This window comes from Panthera onca, chromosome A1, assembly GCF_046562875.1.
Source record: "Panthera onca isolate mPanOnc1 chromosome A1, mPanOnc1 haplotype 2, whole genome shotgun sequence".
Classification (NCBI taxonomy): Eukaryota; Metazoa; Chordata; class Mammalia; order Carnivora; family Felidae; genus Panthera; species Panthera onca.
Window position 1 is genome coordinate 74,705,165 of NC_138339.1, and position 5,452 is coordinate 74,710,616.

Here is a 5,452-nt window from a genome sequence, read left to right on the forward strand (position 1 = left end):
GTGAGTGCTGTAGAAATGGGGCAGGAAGAATGGTACATCACCTAATGACTTTCTTGCCTCCCTGCCCTCAACACTTTCATACAGGTCAGGTTAAACCAAGTGATAGTTCCACAAAGGAGGGAGGAAATAACATAAAAGGGCTCCATTGTTCAGGGGTTATACTTTTACTTTTGCCTTTATTTTGTGACAAATGTAGAGTTACAGTGCATCAAGTTTTATTATCCTTGTTACTGTTAATTGTTGTTCTTGTATTAAGGGGTTACTGTACAAAAACAACTACATGATAGCAACTAAACATATAGGGCTCTTACACTCCGGACATTAGAAGATACTAGATAAAAATGATATTCAGATAATTACAATTTACAATAAGTATAATAAATAGGAAAAAAAGAGGCCAACAAAAAAGAAGGGGAGAGAGGTGTTAATATCAGGTAGACTGAGATGGCCTCTCATGGAGGGCACATTTCAGATAAATCCTGATGAATAAGAAAGACCCAGACAAATGGTTACAGAGACACTTCTTATGCCTTGTTCCTAAGAACAGTGTGAGCAGTGTGAGGTTCCTAAGCCTATAGCCCCTGTGTTTTACTGAGGTTGGAGCAGCCATGCCTAAGGGTCCAATACACTCACAATTATTTACTTTGGATTTCTATCTTTAAGGGGTCTATTTTTAACACCTTGTGTGCTAAAAGTCTAACTCCTCTTGATGTGGGACGGGGCAAATCTAGTTTCTCAAAAAGTTAGAAAACTTAATAAAGATAATCAATATCCAGGTCTCTAGGATATATAACGCATTACTGAATATGCCAGGGAGTCCTGCCATGAGTTCTCCTATTTTTAGTATTTCAGATTATAACCAAGTCTTTCATATTTCAGATTATGTCAATCTACTTTGAAACAATGCACTCATGTCGATTCCAATCTTCCTTTGCCCTCTTTCCTTATATTTTATCATGTGCATAAAGAAATAAAAGCTGCCTCCATGTTTTTTATTTATCTTAACTTCTTTCTGTCCATGATCATAATCATGATGAAGGCACCTAATATTTATTGAATGTTGGCTATGTACCAGGCATAGCTAACTACTTAGTAAGAATATCTCAATTATTCCTCATACAAATACTATGAAATCAGTCTTATTATTATACCTATTTAACGTATTAAGAAGTATATTAGGCATTCATTCAAAGTTGCCAGAGTTACCAAGCCAATGAAACGGGAATAAGACCTATCCATCTGATTCCAGAAGCTGTACCCAGGAAGGAGAATTGTGACATTTATCCAGACAGCATTTTCTAATAATACAGATTTTGAATAGGATTGAGTGGGATTCATATATATTCTCTATATTCTCTAAGGTCTTTTATATCACAGAGAAAAATATGATTGGTATTGGTATCCAAATGAAAAGACCATGACAAACCACTACAGTCTCTTAAACTAGTTGAACAACGGGACCACCTTCTTGGAAAAGAAAGAGATGGCTTAGGCTTCTTAGGGAATCAGTAATTCATAAAGTAAAAAGCTCTGAAACTTATGCCAAGCTTGGCACTAAATTCTTCTTTGACAACCATAGAACAGAGGAATTGCAAGTTCTCTCCTGTTGCAACACTGCCAATGTCAAAACTGTCCACTATTCAAGCCTGCCAATCTTCCACAAAGCTCTCCATTCAGTTTTAGGGAAGAACATAGATGGTAATCAAATGTCTTTCATTCAAACAGCATTACAGCTGACACATGAAAAGATTCAGAAGAAAGGAAAAATAAACTGATTTCACAACTTCCATAGTCTTAACAAGAAACACTCATTGCTCAATCAAATACACATTCCCTATGGCCCTGATAGCCAGACTTTGAAAGAGTCACTACACATTTTTGTACAGCCTATTGAGATATAAATCTTCTTGCATGCTATTAAACACGTGAAAGTAACATGAGTTTTCTAATACTAATTAGTAAAGTGGAAAGTATATCATCATTAAAGGCCTCAGTGGACATAAAAAGTGATCAGAGAGGTTGTACATAGCATGGTGGTTGAGCATATGTATTCTGCAGTCAGAACTCCTGAATTTAAATCCCAGCTAAGCAGGTTTTACTAAATGTTCTAGAACTGCTATCTTTTATATTTTTTATTTAATGTATTTTTCACTAGTGACTGCAGGTTCTTGACACATAGCTCAATTGAAAAGGCTTCATTTTATGACTACATTGTCTCTTTTTTTCCCTCTGTACCTCCAGATGAACAAAGGGGATAATGTGGATTCTAAGTGAAAAAGTATAATTTAGATAGACAAAATCTGATTCAGAAAATTAGAATTTTGTCAAAATATGGGGACATAAAAATAAAAAAAATAAAAAACAGAGTCATTGTCAGGATAGACGTTATTCTATCCTTTCCTCATCCCTTGTCTCCAGATGTTTTCAACATACAGATACATATTATAGTTAAAAAAATAAAGGCTGGACTTACTATGCAAAAGCTAAACATATCTTTGTCAATGAACAAATCCAATAATCTACTTGCTTATGTATTATAAAATTAGCCTTTTTCTGTATAACAAACTATCTGTGTCATAACTTTAATAAGTGCCAAAAAATGCATGATTAAATTGTTGCTTAAATATTTGTCTTTTCTTATGTGAAGTCCTCAACACTGGCTAAAGAAAGATATTTTATCTAACATTACTTGAGTAATTCCATTTTAGCTAAACTAATTTAAAATGAAGCCTTCATTTGTATTAGCAGAGGCAGAATTGTGCTGAGATTCTAATGTTATTGATCTATGTGAAAATTACACTGTGAGGCTCTCCTTAATTGTATGTCAAAATCTAGTTGGCTGCAAAGAATATTTATTGTCAACTTCCACTACAAGATCAAGTTTTATTGCCAATATTAAATTCAAGCTAAATACAGAAATATATGTGACCTAAAAATAGGCCCATCATATATAACACATTAAGGTATGAATGCAAAATGTAAAAATTACTTTGACAGTATTCACTTTTGAGGCAGTCAGAGACAGTTACAATTTTTCACATTTGTCACAAAAATAATGCAGTTTATAGTTAAATGCAATAATATATAAGAAGTTATTATCCCTTTTTACTACAGCAAATATTATTGACTTAGGACTTCCTTAAGTAAATACCAATTCATGGGATTGTCATAAATATAATTATATTGTGAATTATATTTGTATTATAATTACATACAAATAATAAATATAAATTATTAATATAAATAATTTTACTTAAATTATAAGTATAATTTAAATATAAATTTATTTAAACATGTATTATAATTCTCATATAGTTTAATTTAAACATAAATTTAGAAAGGTCTTTATATAAAAGGTATGTTTTCTAATTGTTATTACTCTTAACGCTTCTCTCATTTATTATTGCCTCCTAGTAAGGCAAGCATTACATTACTATGAAAACACATTGAGGTGTTGACACAATGCTACTAAAATATACTAAGTGTATCTCTCTTCAACTGGCACAGTAGCAAACTGTTTAAAGAAATAGGATTAATATAGAGCTATACTCCTTACCCAATACTTTTTTCGAAAATTAATTACTGAACAAAAATTTGAAAAAAAGGCATGTACTATTGTAGATGTTTCCAAACTATATTATTTGGAGAGAGGTATATTGTTATATGCATCTCTAAATGATGAGTACACAATAGACCACATTTCTAAAATAACTAAAACATAAACACTGCTATTGTTTAATTCCTGAGGTATAGATGACTGGAAACTTAAAATACATTGCTCAAGGATCTTTATTCGGCTACCTATTATTTGTCAATTTTAGATTTACATAAATAAGAAAAAAAAGTTGCTATTACAACACCAATCATAGAAATATTTTAGTGTGCTAGAGGACGTGGCAGTAGTATGATACCAAAACATTTAGATTCAGACAGGTTCTACTTCATTTACTCCCCAAACTTACTTATTTTTGTAATTTATCATATACTGGGTATGATTCAGATCCATTTTGGGGACCTTAAGAATATGTTAGAGGGGCGCCTGGGTGGCTCAGTCAGTTAAGCATCCGACTTTGGCTCAGGTCATGATCTCGTGGTCTGTGAGTTAGAGCCCTGCATTTGGCTCTGTGCTGACAGCTCAGAGCCTGGAGCCTGCTTTGGATTCTGGGTCTCCCTCTCTCTCTGCCCCTCCCCCACTTGCTCGCACTCTCTCTCTCTCCCTCTCTCACTCTCTCTCTTTCTCTCTCTCTCAAAAATAAAAACATTAATTTTTTTTAAAAAAGAATGTTAGAGATACATCTCTAAGAGCTACTTTTATTATAATGAAACATAAAATTTTACCAGTATTTTTATTTTATATACAACATAAATCCAATTAATGCTGCACTATTATTATTCACATTTGAATTTAATTGACAGTACTTGAGTACTGATCACAATTTCCTTTCAGGCTTCCTAATCACACTACAATTGACATTATTATGTGACTTGTGGATCTTCAATTCTTTCTAGGATGGCACTTCTCCAGGTTATTAATATATAATTTTATCAATATAGATCTTTGTTTAAATATAATAGAATTAAAAGCAGTAAAATATAGTGTATTGTTAAATATAATCATATGATGACAAAAATGTGAAAGCATGATCATGGCTTTCAAGCCAGCAGCATATGACTATTAGCCTCTTCTACTTTCTCACAAAATAACCAAGACCCAAATAAGGGATTAAAAACATCAATAGCATGAAACTTAATACCAATAGACAATCAAAAATCTGAGAAGTGAAAAAAAAATTAATATTGAGAAAGTTTGATTGAAGAAAAAACAAGCCACCATGAAACTACTATGGGGGTTCCTCAAAAGATTAGAAATAGAAATACTGTATGATCTGGTAATTCTACTTCCGGGTATTTACCAAGGAAAATGAAAAAAAAATAATTCAGAAAGATATATGTACCCCTATGTTTACTGCAGCATTATTTAAAATAGCCAAGATATAAAAGCTACCTAACTGCCCATCAACAGATGAATGAAAAAGAATATACATATACAATATACATATTGTATATACATATATATATACAAAAGAACACTACATCATAAAAAAGAATGGTATCTGGCCATTTGCAACAACATGGATGAACTCAGAAGGTATTATGAGAAATGAAATGAGTCAGAAAAAGAATGTTAAATACCATATAATTCCACTTACAAGTGGAATCTAAAAAACAAAACAACACACAGAACATGGTCATTGCCATAGGGCAGTGGGTGGGTGGTAGGGTTGTAGGGCAAAATAGGTGAGGGGGACTAAGAGGTATAAACAGACAATTACAAGTAAATCACTGGGATATAAAGTACATCATAAAGAATATAGTCAATAATATTGCAATAACTTTGTATGGTGAGTGATGGTAATTACATTTATCACGGTGAGCATTTCATAATGTATAT

General features: G+C 32.4%; 1 non-coding gene across 1 annotated transcript; it reads right to left on the reverse strand.

Moving 5' to 3' along the window:
• Positions 1 to 1,884: 1,884 nt before the first annotated feature.
• On the reverse strand, positions 1,885 to 1,990 carry LOC132682625 (small nucleolar RNA snR87). The gene has a single exon (XR_009611796.1). It is a non-coding gene; the product is annotated as a small nucleolar RNA snR87 (small nucleolar RNA).
• Positions 1,991 to 5,452: the final 3,462 nt, after the last annotated feature.